Source organism: Protopterus annectens, chromosome 13.part0, assembly GCF_019279795.1.
Source record: "Protopterus annectens isolate FY-2018-M chromosome 13.part0, PAN1.0, whole genome shotgun sequence".
NCBI lineage: Eukaryota > Metazoa > Chordata > Ceratodontiformes > Protopteridae > Protopterus > Protopterus annectens.
The window spans coordinates 94,543,355-94,566,148 of NC_056747.1; positions in this window are offsets into that span (position 1 = coordinate 94,543,355).

Below are 22,794 nucleotides of genomic sequence, written 5' to 3' on the forward strand. Positions count from 1 at the left end.
TTAGTCTGTAATTAATAAAAAGCCCTGAGTGATATATAACAATTACGAAGCATTATCATTTTAATCAACTGCAGTCTATCTTCAAAAGAGAAATCATATTTATTCCCTCTCTCAATAGAATCTGAAAAGACAAAGTAATTTCTCATTGCTAAGATTTATGATATTGCTTAAATTATTTGTTAGACTTATACATACATATGTAATTTTCTTCTTGTTCCAATTTAAGTAATGTTATTTATCCATGCTACCTATATAATTAAGTTTTATTAATATTGTGATGTCCAGTTAATATCCCACTAAGCTGCCATTAAACAATGTAATGTCTGCTACTGTCTTAGGTCAGTAACTAAAAAGCATCAATCCTCACTGCTGACTCCAATATGAGGCTGTTACTTAAACAGGGGTAATATTCCACAATTTCCCCCCTAAGGGCACAACAGGAACATGCTCTATAGCCTGGGACTGAATGGTATACTTCTATGTACCCGTAATGTAACTCCTTATTACATACTCCAGAGCAATGTGTCCCAGTTTCAGACCTTTGATACACTTACACTTAAATAAATTAAATCTCACACATTCAAACACTTCTGGGAAAGTTTTACACAGATTTCCAGCTGTGTCCCTTCCCCAAAATAATATGGTAATGATGCCACCAATCAGAGTGTCTTCATGTCCTTTAAAGGTGTGTCCAGTTATGAAAATTAAATATTAAAACAAGCAGTAGCAAATGACCCAAGCAGGCGAGCTTTCAGAGTGGCCTGGGAAGTTATCAAGGCAAGTATAAGCACTCTCAAATCACTAAAGAAAACACTGATTGACTAGCCACAATGTAAGTTAATAAAAATATTGAATAATGAGCAAAATGGTTAAAAATATAAAACAGTAATTTCCAATAAACAAACAGAACTCAATCACCAAGAAAATTAAATCAATGCTGTAGGACAGAAATACAACATTTAGAAAAACTCTAACTGATGTAACAGATTAGTTATAATTTCCTAGCTGACTAAAGAACACTTCCTGATCTAAACTAAATTACTACAACACAGTAAAGGCAGGCTTACAGTCCTTGGTGAGTCATTTTGGGTTATCCACTGCACAGTACATCTGTGAACAGCTTACAACTGGCCGTTAACTGACAGTTGACTACCACTGTAACTGACAAATGACTGTTAACTATCTTTGGCAGGCTCTTTTATAGACTAGCCTGTCACAACTGTTCCTGTTCTAATTTTCATTTCATATTTTGAAAATCAGTCAGCAGCTGTTTACTAAAAGTTAATTCCTGTCTTCCAGCTTCTTACAGTAAAACATAACAAATTTCAACATTCAGTTGATATCATCTGCAGATCAGCTGAATCTGACACAGTTTGCCTTTAGAATCTTTCTTCACAAACATGCACAGTTAGAAATGTAAAAGGACACCATTCAAGTCTTTAAAACATTCTGTACAAACAGATTATAAATCAACATGTAAGAACTAATTTACAATATTATAGCTAGTCATGCTGGCATAATAATACACAGGTCAATCTGAAACCATGTACAAAACTTCAGCCAGACATGCCATCACAAACAGTGTCTAATTTCTTCATAAATATAATACATTTTTTGCTCAGAATTAAATCTCAGTTTCCTATCATCCTCAAATATGTCAATGGAATCCTGGAAAAAAAGTTAATATTGTGGCTAATTTCATCAAGTATAAATATGTCCATTGCAAACAACTGAATTTTAGAAATACAAGTAGGTTTTACGTCAATCTCTTTTTCTTTCATTTTTAGATCTTATGAAGTTTGCAAAAGGTGCAATGTCAGTATTAAATAACAATGTTGATAGAAGACATCCATGTTTAGTGCATTTTTTAATATTTCTCCTTTGTGAGAAAAATGATCCAGTTTTAACATGAGACGTAGAATTGGTGTAAAGACAAGATATGGATTCAATAAATATGTCCAGAAAACCATATACTTGTGCAGTTGTAAACACTTCCAAGAATCAAAAGCTTTTTTTTATCATATCTAAACTAGCTATAGTCATCATTCCCTTATTTTATTAGCATAATATATTAAAGCAAAGATTCATTTATATGACTGTATGCTTCTCTTTTAGCCATAAATACATTTTGATCTGTATTTACTAAATAATGTAAATTATTTTTAATCTAGTTGCTGAAATACACAGTATTTGTTTATTTGAAATTTGTTTACCAGGAAAGTCCAAATGGAATAATATCCCATTTTCAGGGAACGCCTATGGAGAAAAACTCTACACTGATATAATATTACATATTACAGTTAAATAATAAAATCAATACAAATCTTAATACAGAATAAGAACATATATTCAGTGCTATTTATACTGCTAATTATAAGATTTAGGTATATCTTTTCATATTTCTTTAAATATCTCAACAAACATGCACTCAGAGAAATTTCTGTTGTCATATGAAAGCATATCTCTGGATAACAAATATATTCTAACAATGCAAATGTGGGTTAAATAGCTTCTAAGATATGATTTGTGAAAGTGTAGCATACAATATAATTTTGCGTTTGTGTGTGCATTACAACATAGTATTCATGGAAAGACTATGAGTGCACTATAATCAATGTAAATAATACTTTTTACTGAACATTCCTGTCTAATTCTAATGGTTTTTATTCTTCACATGATACTTGCATTTGTTCTTCTGCTTTTTAAGTCTTGTTTTCAGAAAATACTCTGGAATGTAAGATGTATGTAGGATGCTAGATGTGTGACATTCCACACCAAATAGGTGTTGATGAGTTAAAAACTGGATTACTATTTTTTTCTGTTTTCACACACATATAAGGGAAGGACAAGCTTGTCACAGATTTTTTAAATTCTATATAATTTCATTTAAAAGTTTATTAAAAGTTCAAGATATTCTGTCTACAGCCTTATTGTAGCGTGCAGGGGAGTTCTGGAGGCCAAGCTATTTTTAAATAGAGGACTGAAACTAAACAATGAAGGACACTAGGGTGACTTTTATAGTACCTCAGTAGTAACTGAGACAATTCAGAGTAAGGCTTAATCTTGGCCAGAGCTGTGGCACACAAGTCAGATATCAAGACTACTGGATTATTGTCCAAAAAGCAAGAATTAAGATTATTATTTTTTTACTGCTTATTTAAATATAAATAAAATGTAATAAAATGCAGAGATTGTTCAGTCCATAAACACTATGCTAATTAAATTTATTGAAATTTATCGAAAGAAAAGTATTCTTGAGATATAATATGCATATAACACAAAGGAAGGAGTTTATTTATGCAGAATAATTTAGAGTTAAGGCAAGTATATTACATATACAGATGCAGAAATGTATTCATGCAAATTAGAGATGTCACACTATTATTAACCTTGTCATAATGTTTGTAAAAGGCATCAAGTATATCTTTAAAATCAGACTGCTACTTATTCATGAAACATGGAAGAATAATATTCAATTCATGGAGCTTTCATTATAATTTTGATCTACAAACTGGTCTCTGGAATTCTTTAAATGTAGCTGCATATGTTTGTAACCTTTCTCTGAAAACTTTTGCCACTCTATGGTTAAAATCATTTGATAATCATTATTTAAATTTTTAGTCAGGGATAATTTCCTTTTGCCTCCTCCTTATATTTCTAGCTTAGCCACTGATAACTTCTTTTGTATATTATTCATTTCTCCATCAAATCATTTCACTTTTTTCACCATGCTATGATTCTACCATTCAAGATCAAATTCATGTAATCACATAAAGTGATCATATCAACATCTCCACTGTCATAAGAATTTACATGTTTCAGTTTCGTTGATTAACAGATCTTTGAAATCTTTTAATTTACTTATACATGCAGGTAGTCCTAGATATAACAGGAATCTTTAGAAATGTATAGGTAAGTCAGCAGTTATAGCATTGTGGGCAAAAGCTGAATGTAGCAGAACATTAACCTTTTCCACCTTGTCAAGCTTGTCCATAGAAATGTACTTCTTGTTTATTCTTACTTGTGTGTTTAAATCAACTAAGTCCATCAATTTCTTAAAAGCTAAATTCTCATACCACTGTTTTAGTACATTCATAGTAAAGGACATTATTGCAGTCTTCTGTGCGTTCATGTCTTCTTTTCCTAATATATAGTCAAAAGCACCTCCAACTGTGAAACTATCTTTTCTATATGTAGTTATTATTTCTAATAGTTCTCTAGCAAGTGTAGCTCCAACCCATGTACTTCAATACACATTAGTCAGTCTGAAAATCCCTTTTTTTGAAATTTCAAGACAAAGATAGCACATTCTTAAAATCAGAATAAGAATCTGAAAATCTAGGCAAAACAGAATTTTCTCCATAAAATAACAATGCCCCTCTTATATAAAAAAAAAGTTTATAAGCATCTAAACATTTTATCTTGTAATGTATCTCTTTTTCTTGAATTACAGATTTCTAATAGAAGTACATTATCCTCCTTATTTTATCTATTTAAACAAGGCATCTAAGAATTACATTTTTGAATAAAGAATAATAGCAGAGAGTTGGTACAAAACTCTTATGGGTACTTCAATGCTTAAATTTACAGACAAAAACAGGATTTAATTTATTTCTCCTAACAATCTAATAATAAAAACATTTCAAAGAGGAAATATCTCTATATAATAAATAATAATAATAATAATAATAATAATAATGAATACATATATAATAAATCCTATCTTAGCCATATCATTTTACTCTCCCATAAATAACCAATTCCCTCATCGGAATTAGTCTAACTAATCAGACATATACCCTTTTACATTCTAAAAAATATATATTTAAGTTCTGCAGTAAACGTAAAAAGAAAACAAAAAGGAGAGGAAAGTATTAATAACTAAAACATGCTATCACTGTTTATTAAATTCCATTAACAAAATATAATTTGTATTTTAAGTGTTATATAAATGTTATTATTCATCTAAATGTTTCAAGTAACTTGTAATTAGAAATATCATTTGACTTCTATTAATGTGGAACAACCAAAAAGCATAAACTCCCTGGTCTTAGCTCACATCTATTAAATCTACAAAGTTGGTATACTAGCATTATCATAAGATGTTAATCAACAAAACCCATTTAACTTACTTTACTTCAAATGCTCAAATGAGTCTCTAAATCTACATTTAAATATTTAAACCTATCATGATTCAAGATTAATTCTACATTAATAAAAGCCAAAAGTGCAGCAAAACCCCAATAAACAACGTACAAATAGTGAAAAAAAGTATTGCTCCAGCCAAAAGGACCTCTAAATAAACTGAAGCACTCCGAATAAAATAAAAAAAAAAAGATTCTGATGAAGTCCAAGTGCTCAATCACTGTTATTTAAATAAAGTGTTTTTATTTTGAGTCCTTTTGGCTGGAGCAATACTTTTTCATTAATTCTATATTACTACTACTACTAATAATAATAATAACAATAATAGTAATGATAATAATAATCAGCAAACCTATGTATAACACACATAACCAAAAACTTAAGAACTTGTATTAGCATATTTTACTTTCAATTTAATTGGGTAAAGCACTTCTTCCACCAGATCTTTTTCACTTAACTTCATACTCTTACAGCTATAAGAGGCAATTAGTGTCCTTCCACCTGTTTTTGTAATACATTTTTTAGTCATACCCACAATTCTAGCATTTATAAACTACTACTTATTAAATTATAGTTATGAGGCAGAATGATGTCTGCAACCACGGCTTTGTAGCATTTCTCCAATAAAATAAATGTATTTCTTATGCAACTGTTTTCAAATAGTTAACTTTATAATTTAATGAGCTTTAGGCATAATGTCCATTTCAGCTAGGAAAAAAAATATTTTACACATTTAATAATGATATTAAATAGTTCATCTGGATGTATGGAAGTGTGCTGTGTTGCTTTAAATTTTCAATTTTTTCTTATTCATTTTAAAAAAGTAATATGACCTTGTTAGCTTCTCTATATCATCACTTCCTTTGAAAACATTATGTGAGCAACAACTCAGCAGTGGATGCCAATAGCCTTATGGTCTTTTCCATAAACTACCATTTAGTTTCTCCTGTCTCTCTGCATCAAAGCTCAATTTCAATCCCAATTTCTTACAGCTACATAGTTCAGGGTATGTATTGCTATCTCATGCCAACTGAAGACATTATAGTGACAATCCACCTACTGATCATCTTTAATACCAAACCCACATAGCATCTGGTTTATTCTGTTAATTGTGCCCAATTAAAATGCTTTAATTACTAGACTAATATATGCAAGCTGGAAAACTTATATATTTAAAAAAAAATTAAAGCAAACATCAAAACCTTTAATATTTCTAAACTCAGATTGTTAAACTTGTTTTAGGAGCATTTTGAGAATATCATTATCTCTCTATATAGACAGATATACATCTATTCATTTCAGTTCAGTAGGCCATACGCTGCCTTGCAAAACATTGACCACAAAATGTCGATAGACTAAACACTGACACTACCATGCAATCACAGAGAAAGAACCTTGCTGCACGCAACAAATAACACTGTCTTTTGCAGGGAAGCATACCCTTCTGCACCCCCACACCCCCTGAAAATTATATATACTAACTCTGAGATTGCACAATCCCCAGGAAAAGGAACTATCCCCCTGCCTAGAGATTGTCATTCTCGCACACCTGTTGATCACATGTGTGTTGACCAAATGGTGTTGGTTTTTTAGGTATCATCATTCTGTCATTTCAACAGGATGTCCAATACCTACATAGAATTATGTATTTCACTTCACTTTGCTCAAATCCATTTTTCAAGAAGTCAAAAGTAAATTTTATCTCACTTTCCAAATATATAGCATTCATTGTAAGAGAAAGTGATTTGCATGAGAAGAAAAAGTGCTTTCTGCACTTTTCATATATCAGTAACAGAGCAACAATTGTGAGTGAGGTTTACTTTAACTTATAGCAGAAAAGGAAATATTTCAAAGTAAACATTAACAAGTGAAAAGAAAACAAACCCAATAAGGCATTTGACACTTACTTTTTTAAGATGCTGCCATGGACTTTCTTCCATTTCTTTCAGCTTATCTCTTTGAGAAAGCTGCATTCCATTCCATTCCTTATGCTTCTTTCAAAAGATTTTTAGATTTTGCATATACAATCGCTTTTTCCAGTGGATTGACAATTTCTGAGCCCCCCCCTAATAAAAAAGTTTAATCCTTACTGGGAAGGGAATGTGTGTTTTAATGGCCACTTTTCTAATTGCTTTTAAAAATAGCAGACGTAACTTTCCCCCCACAATTTTCAGGAACAGGCATTAACGAATCTTACTGTATTTTTCTTTTTTTTATAAGGGGACCAGACCATGTATTACTCAGTGCAAGTAAAGTATGAGAGGACTTTCACAATAATAGATGTCAGAGGTATCCCTTTCAGAAGCAAAGATTTGTGTTAACTTTTAATAACATGCAAGAATCCTCCTGGTAAGTTTAAAGTTTTGGGAAGCCAAGAATTTAAAAAGACAATCACATTCCAACCTTTCAGTTTTTCCTGTACTCCTTAAAACTATAAATTATTTCTCCTTTCTTTATTCTTCAGGTCATCAATTTTCTTCAGTAGCTAATTATTCTACTTTATTAAAACTTCATTTTGCTGTTCCCCCTTTTGATGTCTCCCTTCTATCTCATTTAATCAAGGCTTCCAGAACCATAGAGCGAGGAGGAGGGAGCACCCCTCCACTTTAACAGTTGCAAAAGGAGGACTCATGAGTCATACGCTAATGTGGAAAGTGCACGGAAGTTAATACTAGCTTTGTTATGCTGACCTCCCCCGAGTGCTGATCATTGCTGCCAAGCTTTCTTATGGTAAGGAGAGGTAGTTTTGCTTTGCTAGTTGCTTCCTGAGCTAATTTGTTCATTCCTATGTGGTTTTCAGTCCCGATTCATTTATTGCTAAGGAGAGTTATGTTGCACCTGATTTGTTTGTTCCTGAGTGGTTTTCAGTCCCGATTCATTTATTGCTAAGGAGAGTTGTGTTGCAGCTGATTCGTTCGTTCCCAAGTGGTTTTCAGTCCCGATACATTTATTGCTAAGGAGAGTTGTGTTGTGTCATCAGTTTTATAATTCACAAGTGGTTTTTACTTCAGTCCCAGTCCTGATTCGTTTACTGCTAAGGAGAGTTGTGCTGTGTCATATCAGTTTACAACAGTTTTATGATTCCTGAGTGGTTTTACTGCTATGGAGTTATGTTATTAGTTTTTAGGTTTTACTCCTATTATTGAACAGTTAGTAAGGAGTGTGTACACTGCTAAGGAGTTCAACACCATTCTGTCATAATTGCACTTGCACAGCCTTGCTATATGGTGATGGACAGAAGCCCTTCTCCGAGGTTAATATAATAACAATGGCATGGAAATGTGCAATGCATATTGATCAGTTTTGATGACCATGCAGGACAGATGAGATTAAGTTGGCTGTCTAGTTGCTGTTGAGAGATGCCAAAACAGTGCGGGGAATTGAGTTCAAATGGAGAAAACCTGAATATTTGGCATTTACACATTGAAGCTGATTGTTACTGCACCCCTCTCATCTCAAAAGTGTATGAAAAATATGCTGTTGACTTAGAAAAGCTAGTGATTAATATAATACAGTCATGGATAACTTCATTGGAACTCATCTCCCACTTATTCCTCCAATATTGTAATTAGAACAGTCACAATTGCAACAGTAAATACACCCATAGCATCCTTAATTTCATTTAATATTTATTCACTGGAAAAAGTGAAAACATTCAGTGGGAGGAAACATTTTTGATATTTTAATATGTATACCTTCATTTGGTCATACCTTGCTGTCCCCTTCCCCTTGTCAAATCAGATACAGTGGTATTTTCCATTAATAAAAAAAAAAGTTACTGTCATGCAGAGTACCTCCCATGTTTAAAGATTTCAGCTGTCTGTTTAATTACAGAGACTGGCTGTCATTGTAATAAGGGTACACTCCCTCTGTGTGGCTTCAGCATCTGTTATATCTTCATAGCCACTGGTAACTGTGGGGGGAGTGCCTTTATCAGGGACCCCATTATCTCATGACATGTCCTTTGCGGTTCCTACATAGATCTTCTAGAGGTTCAAGTTACAGTGAACTACCACATCATTGCAAGGTACAGATTACTGTCCTTGTCTCCTTTTGGCAGTAATTACATTAACATTTTAGAAAAAAATCACATACCTTTCCAGTATTGTTCTTGTAGGTGACTTTACTAAGATATTGACTGGCAGACCTCTACCACCAGGAACAAATATGCCCAGTGCTTCCTAGACAGTATCCTACAGAGTGCTTAGAGGTGACGTGTCTGGTATACAAGGCATCCTCTGATCCAGTACTGATGGACCTACTGAACATCAACAAGTCAAATGGCATCTGAAATACTTAGTCCAGGTATCTAAACTGAATGTTGTGGAGAGATCAATATATATCACAGAGGCTGCCACTGTTCTGGAACAGAGTATCCATTCAAGTAAAACAAAGCTCATCCTTGTCCATATTCAAATGCAACTTGGATCTAAGGATGGGCAATAGAAAATGTACTCCAGGATTTCCCCTGGTGCCGCTAATGGTGACAGTTCCTAAATGCTGCATCCCTTACATTTGATCCCTCAAATCATGTATGGTATGATCACAGTTTTTCTCACTAGGGCTAATATACAATTATCAGCCATGGGATAGCTAAGATCAATCCAGAAATGTTAATTCAAGCACCAAAAGGGAAATTGGTTAAGCTTAAAATGTCCTCCAAGTGAAGCTATGTTGTGGTAGCAAATAGTTTTAAAAAATTGCCCTTCAAATCACAAAGTGCCCCTCTCACCCTCCACCCCCCCCCCCCAGTCTTCAACAGCTTCCAGCACCTATGTATTTAATGCACTTTCTGTAACATTTATTTCTGAATATTGTTTTTGGTTTATGTCCTTAAGAAAATCTCTCTCTTTATTACAATTCATTTTTACAAAAAATGTTCATATTGTCTAACTTATCCATTTTTACAGACAATTCTTGTACTGAAGATACAAGGTTCTATAAGTCTCTTTCATGCTTACACCTAAAGAAGAAGTTTCCAGCTGACTCATTTTTGGTAGTTTGATGAACTTTCACTTGTCCTATTTTTTAACTTCAAAAATGAATTTGACAGAAAAATCTTTTCTCTCTTTTTAAGTGTTTCTGATTATAAAAGACTAAAAATACTGAAATTATAAAGTTTGTCAAATTACTGTAAATAGTAATATCACTAACATATTCTTTTCAAATTTGTTTCAAAACTGCAGAGCAAATTTAGAGGACTGCTACCCTATTTATTTATTTTATTTGGCCATCTTTACTCTGCCTCACCTACAGGCACTTCTTAGCTGTTGGTATTATCCTGTAAGAAGGATCATCTGACAGTGCACATAATATTGAAGCAGAAATAGCCATTCCTTACTAATTAAATCATAACTCATGGTTCGTTCAAATGTCCATTTTCTAAAGTGATTGTCTCATGGAGGGCTTTGCAGGTAAAAAAAAAAAAAACTCTGATTAAGAACCAAACACCGTAAACCAACGACTCTGTGAGAAGAAAGTAGTCCAGGCACCAAAATGGAATTTATTATTGTACACCATGAACCAAAAAAAATACAATGAACAACTAAATTGACCTAGGTTTCGTCCTGTTACCTGGACTTCTTCAGAATAAAATTATCTAAGTAACAACCATCCTATATATATCAATGCCTATTAATCAATAAAATCAATTAAACAATAAAACAATTAACAAAAACTTAATTGATTACTATTAGATTAATATTAAAAGAAAATATAAAAATGCATAAAACCTCATAACCTGAATATAACAAGTCAATATAATACTAATAAGGTAATATTATAATACCTATAATTATGTTGAACATGGTAAATAATCCTATACCCATAACTTTAGCCTAAAATATACTTGAGCTTAAGTAAAGGTTTAATGGTTATATAATCATTGATACCAGGATAACTTTGCACATCTAATCTCAGTTGCCATTTTAGTTCACATATATCTAGATGTATATCCAAAATCCTGCCTTGTTGATCACCCTTAATTTGTTGCAACACACAAAATTTAAAACAATGATCAGTATTACCAGCTATGTGCCTTGCTAAGGCATTAGTGGAATTAAGATGTTTAATATCCAAAATGTGTTCCCTGATTCTTTCTTTAAAATGCCTACATGTTTTTCCCACATAAAAAAATGGACATTCCTGGCATTTAGCCAGGTATACTACATTTTGAACATAACAATCAAAATGCCCCAAAATAGTTATATGATATTTATTGATCATAAAATTTTTACCAGTTAATAATATATGTGGACAAGTGGAACATATTCCACATTTGAAATTCCCACACTTCCTACTAGTTGGTAGATCTATGACCAGAGAACATCTTTCAAAAATGTCTTTAAATGACAAATCCTTGTTGTATATAAATTTAGGCCCACACACAAATCTTGCTCCCACATTTTTATCCAATTTTAAAATACCCCAATTTTTGTTTACCATCCGTGTTAGCCAATCAGTATCCCTATTAAAGGTGGTGATGTATAATAATGAAAAGTTGCCCAAATTGTTTTGTGTTGTGGATGTTGTCTCGTAATTAACTGTATTATCATAATTAAGAATAGGTTTGTAAAAAACATTTTCTCTTTCGTTTATAATTTCGTTAAACAATTCCCTGCATAATTCCTTAGGATAACCTCTATTTAAGAATAATTTAATCATATGGTTTAGTTCATCCACAAAATCACCATGCTCGCTAACCATCCTGGCGGCTCTCACCATTTGCCCCTTGACAATGGCTCTTTTTTGCTGACTAGGATGCCAACTATTGTACTGAAGGTAAGAATTTGAAAATGTAGGTTTCCTGTAAATACTAGATTTCATCCTACCATGTGTTCTATCCGTGGTAATTCTCACATCTAAATATGTAATGGTATCAACATTATATTCATACGTAAACTTTAGAAACCATACTGTACTATTAATGTATTTAATAAATGCATCAAGTACTTCCACATCACCTTCCCAAACAATAAATATATTGTCCAAAAATCAGGTAAATAATTTTATGTACTTGTTAAATTCATTACCAAAGACATATTTTTGCTCCCAATAAGACATGATGTAATTGGCGTATATAGGGGCACATGCAGCCCTCATAGCCACCCCAGTACGTTGTTTGAAAAAGTGTCCTTCAAAATACAAATAGTTGTTATGTAGTACTGCCTCCATAAGTTTAACATATACATTAATTTGATCCTGATCAAATATACCGGTCTCCACCAACTGATGTTCTAACCAAGATAATCCAACGTTGTGTGGAATGAATGTAAATAAATTGCAAACATCAATAGTTAGAAAAATAATGCTATTATTAGTTTTCAAACCTTTGAGTCTATCCAAAAAATTCCAAGAATCTTTGGTAATGTAGGGAAACATCTTCAATCCTGGCTTTAAGTGATAGTCTAAATATTTACTAATAAAACATGTTTTACTCCTTTTGCCATCTACAATGGGTCTAAATTTTACATTATCCAAACCTTTATGTATTTTGGGTATTCCAAAAATACCACTAACCATTGGGTAAGGATTACTCATAAAATTGAAATCCACTTTGGATATCTCACCCTGAAACAACATGTCCTCCAAAATAAGATCCAATTTTTGATGGGCAATGTTAATTTCATTAATACTACTTTCTATATAGTTATCTTCCATCAGCATAGTCATCATAATGCTGACATAATCATTATTATCCACTATCACCACCCCATTACCTTTATCAGGCTTCATTATATGTATGTTGTCATATTTTCTTAATTCATTTAACAATGAAAATTCGTCATTTGTCATATTCGTGTAAGCATAATTTGTAATATGTTTGAAATGTTCCCTAATGTCCAATTCACATACTTTTTCAAAAATAGCTATCATAGAATTCATTGGTGGATTAAATTTGCTGGGTTTAGATAAAATATTCTGATCATATGATACATCAGCATCATTAAAATACACTCTTAAATTCAATTTGCATACAAATAATTTTAAATCTATAAGGGTATCAACTAAGTTTTCTTTTCTACATGGAACAAAAGTAAAACCCTTAGAAAAAAGATTGGCATGCCCAGAATTAAATATATGGTTAGAATAATTATATAATTTAAAATCATGTTCATTATTCTCCATAATGACTGGATGACTCAAAATGCCCACATATGGGTCATCAAAAGTATTTCAATCTAAAATAGGTACCCCTGAGTTGGAAACGTTACCCTCACTATTAATATCAGCAATATTAAATACCACAGAACTAGTTTGTTCTGTCTGACAACGTTCATTCTGACTTGTATACAAACATGCCCTTAAATTACAAGTGCTGTCTAAAAAATCTTCATTAACATCAGACATACTAATGTGAGTTTCTGTAACATCGTACAAGGCAGAAGTCAAATCCAATGACTTCAAATTTGTTTCATGTCCAACACAGTCACTCAAAAAAAAAAAAAACTCAGCAGATCAGACTTAGCTTCCTTATCACTAACAAGAATCCCCAGGTCTTCCTACAAGATAAATAGGCATTACATGTGAACTGAGGATATAATCCCTCCAGTGTACCTAAAATCAGCCCTAGGCCCCTAGGGCATCCTGTTAATGACACATACATGGTTCATATGATGCATTATACAACCGCCTTTGCAAATCATGCAGGATCATCCTCAGTAAGTATTCAAGTTATCTCTTCTAAGTCAGTGGATAGTTTGTGAGAATTTCATTGAAGTGATGCAAAAGTTGTTCACCATGGCAACTCTAAACTCCTCCCACACCCAGACTTTGACTTGAGTGTCTGTCAGTAGTTATCAGTCAAATCCAAACTCGAACTCCACCTATCACACAACATCACATTTTTTAACTGACTTGTTTCCCTGACCACTGATTTCAGCACTGGATAAAAGTGTTACGGTGATAAACACTGGCCAGCATTTGGCCTCAACAGTTTGCCATCACCTCAGCTACTGAGGTTTTTATTTTGAAAAAGTTTTAGTCAAGCTTCTGTGTCCCACAACTGAGAAACTTGTCAAGAGATATGAATTAAATTAATGCCATACTGAAGCATCTTCTAGGAATTTCTAGCATATTCCCTTTTAGTTTTACTGCTTCCTGTCCAGTCAACCACCACTCACTACAATGTGGTGATCAGACAACAATTCAGGATGTATCATTTTCCCAAGTATTTATGATATACAGTCTCATGTATAAGATACAGTTGAAGTCGGTCATCAGCTTTTGACTACAGATGCTCTCATACCAAGTACACTTTGGGGGGCTTTGTATATTTGCAGTGTTGACAGACAGCCATGTTCAATAACCATTTTCCACTCAAGTTCTGATCAGAAAGGTACACTTATCTTTATTATACCTACTATATATATGCTGAAATCACTCAGTGGACTATAGAATCAGTATGTGGTACCTATAAGGCACCTCACCCATGATGTCTAAATTCTTTAAATGACTGTTAGCTGTATATCCACAAACAACAGAGAAACTCTATTTATTTCCAGTTTGTTAACCTGACAAGTGGATTGGACAGCAGTTTGTTAACCTGACAAGTGGACTGGTCAGCAGACTCTTTTCAGTCATGAACTGGGCCAGTTGTCACATGGTTATAATAAAGTGATACTTCAATACACAGAATTAGTAGTACAAACAAGAGAAGTACAGTTGTAATGCAACAAGTGTACATTCAAAGTAGGTAATAGTGAGAAAGGACAATTAAATTACTAGAATGTTGTTTATTGTAACATAACAGTAAGTGTAGCTGTGTTTTGTCATAGCAAGGCATGCAGTGACTAGGCATTCATTCTGATATCAGGCACTGACTAGCATATCTCTCAGCCTCTTAGAATAAGAGATCTAGACAAAGCCATAAATAGGGAGCAAAGGCCCAAAGATAGGTACACTTTTTAAATATTGTTCTTGCAAGCTTAGAAAGGTGATAGAATAACAGGTTTTGGGTTAGTATGAATTTTCTGAAGGATATGAAGTTTGAGACTCCACTGTCTGCTGCTATTTTCTGACTTCATTCCTCAAAGATTTGCCAGAAAACCACAATTTTATGATAAAAAGACCAAAAATGTGAGGCAAAAAATGTGGACATTCTGTGAAAATCTGGGCAGTTGTGAAAATCTGGGGAGTTGAGATGTATGCTAACTAGCAGGTCTCTAAATCATAGGTATCTGACATCCTGCAGGCAGTTGTTCTTTTTTTTTAATGCTTCCAGAGTGCTTTTCTCTCCAACTTCTTGTTGGGAGTTTATTCCAGATTGCTGGAGCCAGATTTGAGAAAGTGCATTCTCCTACGGCTGTCTTAAAGCACAGTCAAATGAGTTCTAAGTCTACTTCCTGACTGCCTTTCAGGGATCAGTTTAGTCTTAGTGGTAGATAATGACTCATTTTTTTTGTAATTTGTAAATGCGTGAACATAGTAGCAAAGTTCTTACAATGACAGGTAGCCAATGAAGCACAGGAGGTGATGGCAGTGACATGTACTGCAAATAGAGGAAATCTACACATCTTAATAATAGCTGGTAATTTTAGCAAATCTGTGGCATAGTGTAGTGTTACTAATAGAGAGCCCTGTACTCTATTGTTGGGGTAAATACGTTTCTAGCTCTGGCTTTGTTTTTATTGGAGATGATGCAGTGGGAGAGCATGTGACACATCTTTAGAAGTTTAAGGGTTTTTCTAACATTATTTTTCATATGGTTTCTTAGTGAAATGATAGGTATTAAGGTAATCCCTAGATTATTTTATTCTTCTTCTGCAGGCAGCATATTACCTGATGTGTCAGGTACTGCTACGTGGAGACTTCTCTGAAATTTTTGGGGATGTCAAAGACCATTGTGGTTGGGATTAATGCTAAGCATATTTTTATTTTATCCATTGGCAAAGTCTTGTAAAACTAGTGTTAATGCCAAACTTGATTCCAACAGCTGGAGATCATCAGCATACTTGACTATATTGAGCTGGGGTAAGTCTGTGGCAGTGTCATTAATAAACAGTGAAAACAAGAGGTCCAAGTACTGATCCGTGTGGGAAACCTGTAATGGTACCTTGGCTAGATTGAGAGTTGTCTAACAACACTAGAAATATTCAATTTTGCAAATAACTTTCAAACCATCTAAAGCTGAAGTTACTAAGTTTCATAGCAAAGGTTGTGATTAACAGTTGAAAAGGCTATTGTCATATCTATGAAGAGGCCACCTGTCAGCTTGGAAACATCCACATTGTTAAAAATGATATTTACTGTGGAATACAACTCTTTTATGGTACTGAAGGAGTTTATAAATCCATATTGTACATCATTAAGAAGGCCCATATTTATTAATTTGTTTGAAAATGTGTTTCCAGATCAACTTTTCAATGATTTTTGTAAGGGACAAAGATTTGCTCTGGGTCTTCCAGAATACATAAGGGAATAATGAACTTGTACACATTGCATGTCTGTAAATAAAAAATATGAGTTGTTGACAATAAGGGTCTCAGAAGTGAGAAATGTAACTAACAGTGAATATAGAGTATCCTTTTTAATACTGGTTTCTACAGTGAGAGGACCGTCGACTTGCAACCCCCATTAACTAACTTTACTAATTCTATTGCTGCACTAGTTTATATGCAGACTGATGACTTTGTTTTCCAACAAAACTAAGACTTGCCCTTACTCTGAAGTAGCAGACCTTAAAATATATCATATCCAGCAAATGGAGGAAGGTGATAAGGAAGTAAAGCCTCGGCATTAGGAGTATAGGGACATATTCCTCTGAAAAAATAGCAAGGGTCTTTGTGGCACTTGTTTTAAGAATGTTCATTTCTGTGTTGCTCTATATCAAATTTAACATGCATGTTAGAGTGTTCATGTGTAGTTGCCTAACATGATTAGTTTTTGCGATACTAGTCTTACATTAAAAACAGAAAAGTGTAATTTTGGGGATTAAAAAACTACTAATAAATTACTTAAAAAAGTACAAAGTAATGATTTTTTACATGTCCCGTGTTCATTTAGAAGCATTCTGTAAATCTATATATCAGCTCACTGTAGCCAAAAGTTGCCCAAGTTAGTAAGAAGAGTTGCAACTTTCCTTGTGTTATGTCTCACTTCATGATACATGTGATAGATTTACCTGATTTTTCCTTCCTGTAAATGTTTTAAGTGTGATTCTGTGTTTGCAGATTTGATGTATATAGGTCTGTTTTCCCCTTGTACACCCTATTTTCCTTCCTGTAGTTGGCATTCACATTCAGACAGTCTTCTTATTTATTGCCACCGACTTCAAGCCCGTATGTCACCTAGGCTGGGACTTATGAGAATTACTACATCGACAATGAGTTCTTCTGAGATGTAACCCACAGTAGGAAAGAGATGATCCCACTAACGAAGTGCATTTTCCGAAGCAATGCTGTCTGTGCAGGTAAGGATGATTTTATCTAATTTGTACTCCCTCCTAGATGAGCCTGGCACCTTTTTCCACCAGTGATTACACATTCCATGTCTCAATAGCCAGTTTCTATTGCTATTTTAATGTGCCTCATCCTTCAAACCTACAGGCAACATGGTATCTCTGTGCGGTTTATTTCAGCTCCAGGTTCTCAGTGGCAAATATCCAAACACTATCCCTAGACTTAGCTCCAGGACAGATTCCTTCATCTTGTCCTTGGCAAGGATCTCTGTTCCGTCAAATTAAAGATGACACCTGGTCACAGTTTGTGCTGTTTTTTCTCCTCCTCCTCCTCTTAGATTAATTTGCCATTCCTAATCTTACCAGGAGCAAAAATATGAAAAAAAAAAGTCAAAGGCAGACACACAACACGGAAGCCTTTCCACTGTGATAAGGTGGCAGCTATCTTTAGCAAAGCACACTGTGCTTTGAAAAGGGATAAGTGAGGTATGTAACAAATTTGAAGTAAATCTTGCAGTACCATTCAAAGGTTTGTTTCTAAACCCTTAAAAATACGATATGGGCTCATACTACGCTGACAGGTAATTATTAGGATAATGGTCCCAAGATGCACTTTCAAGCCTAACCATGCTTTCAGATGCAAGAATCAAACCCTGTACTTTGTGTCTATAAGGTAAAAATCTTAACAATTATGCCAATTTATAACTAAAAAGAAAACATGCCATAGGCAAATACTAGGCTAACTGCCTTAAAGGGCCATTTTAAAGCTAGTCTATATCATGAAGTCAGACTCAAACCCCACACTTAAGTTTAAGAGATGAAGACCTTACCCACTGTTCCAAACTTACCTTACTTATGAGTTTGAATGTCAGTTTCATAAACCCTTTTTCCCTTCTAATCTACTGCTTATGCAGTTATTACCATGTTAGAAAACAGGAATATCACATGTTTTGGTGCACTACTTACAAACTATAGTGAAAAAGAAATACCGTTCTTTACATGAAATTGTATTTCAGAATTAGAATAATTTCCTGGTGTACAAGACACTGGACTCACATGGCTGTAGATGAGATGTGTTGGCTTATTATTTTGTTTTACACATTATACATTGAGCGGCACTCAAAAAAAAAAAAACACTTCATTGCTTCTGATGTAATGCTAGCCACATTTTAAGAAATCAAATGCTAAAGTGTACCAAAAAGAAACAAAAATAATGGCATGAAACCTGAACCCAGAGCTCCACAATTCTGGTGGTCTACCTACTCATCTAGTCATGCTTAGACCTGAAGCTGCTAGTTCTGGTTCCAATCAGCTTGCTGTTTGTCTAGAGGTAATTCGTAAAGGATGCTAAAATCTCTTAGCATCACGCAATGCTGACAGACAGAAGCTGTTAACGCCAGGCAAAATACTGCAAGCTGCCAAGCCATTCAAGAAAGGTACAAGGAAAGGGGATCTGCTAAGCCTGATGAGATGGGAATAGAGCTTATGCATCTGGCATCATTATATACTGTAAGAAATAGAGAAAGAAACAAGTTTGGATAGAGTTCCAAAAGCAAAGCAGCACAACTGAGTGGTGAGGGACGTAAAGTAGCAAAAATGCATAAAGCTTTATATAAAGCAGCTGTATACACAACGTTTTATAATTGGCATGAAGAGAGAAATGTGAAATATAAGGAAATGTTAAACAGGCAACTGTTGTCTTATAAAGCAGCATTGTTAAATGTTTTTTTCTCAACTGTTTTATTGAAAATTGTAACAACGAAATATTAATATAAGATGACAGAAATATTCTAAAACAAATGTACATATATTTACATTGTTAAATGTTTTGAAGGCAGCGAAAGTAATCATTTTTCATGCAATTAGCGTTCTTGACACTTATTATACCAGAAAAGCTTTTACTTTGTAAACCCTTGAGATTTATGATTTACGAGTTTAGTAGGAACAAGCGAAAATGAGCTTTTTTTACATATAAAAAGTGAACTGGGCTGTTGTACTTTGTATAACTTCAAATAACAAAGACTCTTTTTCATGTCGGCATTGTGCTGCTTGTTTTACTTGTTTGCTGCAAGACTGCCCCCCCCCCACACACACACACACACACACACACACACACACACACACACACACACACACACACACACACACACATCTTGACTTATGGTATCCTACCATCTTTACTGCTATCCTCGGTTTTCAGTGAAAACAGCTTGGGACAGCAAAACAACTCGCATTTGATATTTGGTGGGATGTAGAACTGCCCGGGTGTCCTCTGTTATCATAGGGTGTGTGTGTGTGTGTGTGTGTGTGTGTGTGTGTGTGTGTGTGTGTGTGTGTGTGTGTGTATGTGCGTGCATGCATGCGTGTGTGTATGTGCGTGCGTGTGTGTGTATGCGTGTGTGCATGTGTGTGTTTTACTGTATGCTGAGTGCACAGAGTTTACCAATGCATTTTTTCTGTAACATTGAATGACAAAAAATTTCACCATTTCCTCATTTCTGTTGGAAAAAGAAAATGTTTAAACAGGGTCCCTTCTCCAACCTATAGTTGCCCTCCATGCTCCCATAACTGGTCATGGTTTCAGCCATGCAGTCTGCATTTATCAGTGCTTAATTTTATGACAGCCATTAACTTATGTCAAACTGTCACATTTAGGAAATTTACTAGCAGTTTATTATTAGCCACTAGGGCATGCCTTCATGGTCTTATTAAATTTGTCACTTATGATAAAATTATTCAGGCATTTGTGCCGAAATGTGGAAGAGTTGAATCGTGTAACAGGACAAATTATTGTAAAACTTAATAGTGAAGAATATGAAAGAGGTGACTTAAAGAAATTTCCCCTAATACAGAAGAGGATGTTCCAGTATAGGAGCTGTTTTGGATGATAAGGTGAGAGAGGATATTTATTTTGTTACATAATATGCCCCCTTTGTGGAAAGAATATCTCATTTAAAAGTATTGACACATTACTTGTGTTGATGCCTTGGAAGCTTACCCAATAATGCCCCTAAGATATCTTATAGAAGCACCCCCAGTTTGATGGGCCATTTGGTGCATTCAGGCATATTATTAGAAAAAAGTTCACCCTCTACAGGTGATAGGTACTCTATTTGTTATATGACTGTCTCTACACAACCAAATATCAATGGATATATATATATATATATATATATATATATATATATATATATATATATATATTTTTTTTTTTTCATGTTGGATAACATCGACACTGCTACAATGAAGCAATGGTGTACGAGCTTAGATGCCCTTATAATAAACATTATATAGGACAGACCACCAGCAGAGTTCATTTTATTATTCCAGAACACTTCAGGAATATACAAAATCATTTTTGGTTAGTTCTGTTGCTATGTACTTCAACATTACTGAGAATCAAAATTGTAGTACCCCCCCCATATATATATATATATATATATATATATATATATATATATATATATATATATATATACATATATATATATATATGTATTACTGTTATGACCCACAGGTATATACTAGTTTATCTCAAGCATTATTAGAGAAAGGAGTTCACTATGTTTTTTTATCAAAATCTTCTACAAAATGGTTTGAATAAGTAATTACAGAAGGAAACACCCTGGATAAGTACATTTTGCATTCTTACTGAGTTACTAATAGCTCTGCACATGTTCTGTATTTAGGAGTCTACATGTCCTCCCTGTGGCCGCCTGGGTTTCCTCCGGGTGCTCCAGTTTCCTCCCACATCACAAAGACATGCTGTAGGTGGATTGGACACTCTAAATTGGCCCTAGGTGTGAGTGCGTGCATGTTTGTGCCTTCTGTAGAAGGTTGGGTGCCGGGCTGGCAACGTGACACCATAAAACTCCACTGCCAATCATGAGCGGACAGATGATCCATTGTGGTGACCCCTAACTGGGAAAAGCAGAAAGAAGATGATGTTCTGTATTTACTGTAATTTGATTAAGAATGGCTTTAACCGTAGTCAGAGTAGAGAAATACTCCAGCCATGTCTAGGCCTCTGAATGCTGTAAAACCTTGGAAATATAATGTTCTTCTACTAGCCAGTGGGCTTGTTTGAATATTTTTGTCTTTTTTGTGCTGTTATAAATTGCCCATATTTGAACAGGCTTGTGCTCACTCATTCAGAGATGTTCAGTGCTAAGCCATCGCACTACTGATTGTGACAATTTTACACCAGACGTGGCAAAGTACCAGCCTTGAAACACCTGGCATTAAGTACATTTTGTGTTCTTTTTGAGTTATTGTGAAAGCTCTGCAATTATTTCTGGTATATTTTGTAATCTGAATAATTACTACACGGGTATAACTCCAGAAAGAATCTAGCCATTTCTAGCACTCTGCTGTAAAGCCATGCCTTGTGCTTCTTTAGCTATTGGTCTTTGGGCTCATTTGAATACTTTTCTCTTTTCTGTGCTGTTATAAGCTATTTGCTTTGGCACAGTGTTGATCTTAGTGCAAATACATATTATCATACACTTGGAAGCTTAAATTTCTCATTCAGACTTTACCCCCAAAATTCCTAATCTACTTAATTCTCTGTAGTTGTGCAACAAGGCCCATGTTTGCACTAAGAGGTGCATTGCTCTTCCTGAGTGGACATAGGTAGTTAATTGCAGACAGAGAGCACTTCAGTAAATTATGTGGGTGTAAATGATCTCCGACGTACCTCCATGAACTATATGAAAAGGATATGATGATGTTCTCAGTGTATTTATCTGGGGCACGTAGGACTCTAGTCTTGAGCAGCATTCTGCTCTCAAAATGGATGATTCTGCAATGTAAACAAAAGATTATTTACTGGCTTAGCCTCTAGTGTCATTAAAAGGGGGTACAATGTATAGTTGCATAGGAGAAGGAGATGGCAGGCAGTCTGAAATGTTTTGTCAGGGATGGCCTATACTTGTTCCATCAAGGACTTTGCATATTAGCTAAATGCTTGTCACTCCCTATAGTACCCTTTTCAGGCAATGTCAGTATACAAAAGCTTCCAACATAAAGAAACGGAGTATGGATAATGCTGGGAGCCTTAACAAAAAACAAAACAAAAAAACTTTACTCACCATGCACTCTTTACCCTGGAAAACATTGATTATATCTATTAACACAGAGACTTGGTTCAAGCCTAATGAGACCTCCCCACCAATGCAGAGTTTCACTGCCTAGCACATGTTCAGGCCCACACCATTAGATGAAGGCACTCAAGGCGTCTCCATATTCATAAA